Consider the following 1842-nt stretch of genomic DNA (forward strand, 5'->3'; position numbering starts at 1 on the left):
TACGTTCTCTTATGAAGAGTTATTAATACAGTTTAAGATACACCACTAGACTCAAATCTAATATTCTTGCTCTTGTTTTGGTCATATTTGAACCCAGAGCCCTGTTGGAGCTGACATAGTAGTTAGCAATAAGGAGGGTTAAAATAACTTGGCTCTGACACTGACTGATTTTTCTCTATGTTTTCAATCTGATTGTGTTTAATTGATATACCATACATTAAGTAATATAGTTAGTTTAAGGTATCTAATCTCCATGTTTTGGATTTTCTTTTTTGCATTTACACTGAAGTATTGAATCCGTTCTTACCCCAAAGTGCAGCACACAGGATCTCAGAGTTAAATCTCTTCTTGTACTTGCGGATCTCAGGTGTGTCATTGGGGGGGCGTGTGTTGGTGGGATTGACATTCACCATGGATCCTTTTCTCACCTCCATCTTCAGCTGCTCAAACCTGGAGCCTAAACATGGAGGCAGCAATGGAAATTGTTTAATTTTGGAGGGAAAACACAAACCAGGAAAAACTGCTACAAGGTTTGGAATTACACACAAATTTTCAGTTCATTCTTAAAGAGAAATTACAGCCAATTATCAAGTTACAATTTTATAAAATGTATATTCCATTGTTGTGCAAGATATTCTCTCAGTCTTGAAAGAAAACTGCATAATTTCATCTCTCAGTGTATTTTATTGCACAAGAAATAATGTCAAAGGTTAATTTACTGAATACTTTTGCAATCAGCTGTAGCATCATTGTTTAATGTTCAAGGAACTCTGGATGTTGCTGCAGGACTGAAAAGCTTCTGACTCACTAGTGACAGAGATGTTATCCCCTGTACCTCCAGGTGACTGGTACATGCCAAGATCCACGAAGGTGGTGAAGGAGGACTTGCCAGATGCTTTAACCAAACCTCTTGACTGATACTGGTGGAGCAGAGAAAATGTATGAGTTGTACAGTGTTGTTTAAATCAACATCATGTCTGAGGAGATGCTAGTTTGTCAGACAAAATGGTAAAAAAAAAAAAAAAAGATTTTATATTAAGATTTGTATTTTTGATGACAGTCCACTTACAAAATGAACTGATTTTCATGAAATTCAATGTGTTATGAGTGGACTTCATGGCTGGACTGATGGCAAATAGGGAACACATAAAAATAAACCAGGAATTTAGGACTGATATACTTAGCAATAGTAAAACCTACGTCATAAACAGAGTCCTTCCCAGGGGAAGAGTGAGTGGCTGAATCAGTGGGGGAGTGGGAGGGCTGCACCACATCTGGCAAGTTAGTGTATCCATTATGGCTCCGCTTCTCTGGGGTCTTTTAGGTAGAAAAGAAACACACATACACACACACCTCCCTGTAATAAATAACACCAATAAGCAATTCAGATGTAGTCTAATCTCCTGTACTGATTACCAGGATACGACCTGTTTTGATTGCACAACCACAGTAACCACAAAAAGTGAAGTAACAGCTGTGACCAAATTTGCATTAAAAAGTCAAGGTCTTGTTCTTTACACTGGGAGATTCAGCTAGATGTTGTGTCTTTTGTCACTGATGTGCCACTATACTATACTATACTAGAGTTCTGTTCGGCTTTCCATCATCCGTTTCTAAATGACTGCCCATAGTTAACTGACTACTCCGGGTTTTACCTGCAGTGCACAAAAAAACATCAGTGGATGCTTCATAGCCTCATATCTTTTAAGCAAAAACTAAACACAAGATTTATGTTTTAATGCAACATAAAGGAAAAAAAGGGAAATAAGAGATACAGAGCTTTTTGTATTTTTTAAACTGACTGATGCCCTATGAAAAGATCTATCTACACAGCTTATAAAT

General features: G+C 37.4%; 1 long non-coding RNA gene across 1 annotated transcript; it reads right to left on the reverse strand.

The window, feature by feature from the left end:
* Positions 1 to 345: 345 nt before the first annotated feature.
* On the reverse strand, positions 346 to 1341 carry LOC111673047 (uncharacterized). The gene is made up of 3 exons (XR_015438494.1): positions 1201 to 1341; positions 809 to 920; positions 346 to 457 (listed from the first exon to the last, which is right to left on the reverse strand). It is a non-coding gene; the product is annotated as an uncharacterized LOC111673047 (long non-coding RNA).
* Positions 1342 to 1842: the final 501 nt, after the last annotated feature.

The sequence above is a fragment of the Seriola lalandi genome, unplaced genomic scaffold (genome assembly GCF_002814215.2).
Source record: "Seriola lalandi dorsalis isolate HSWRI2012SDOR001 ecotype SW California unplaced genomic scaffold, Sedor1 jcf7180002009606, whole genome shotgun sequence".
Taxonomy (NCBI): Eukaryota; Metazoa; Chordata; class Actinopteri; order Carangiformes; family Carangidae; genus Seriola; species Seriola lalandi.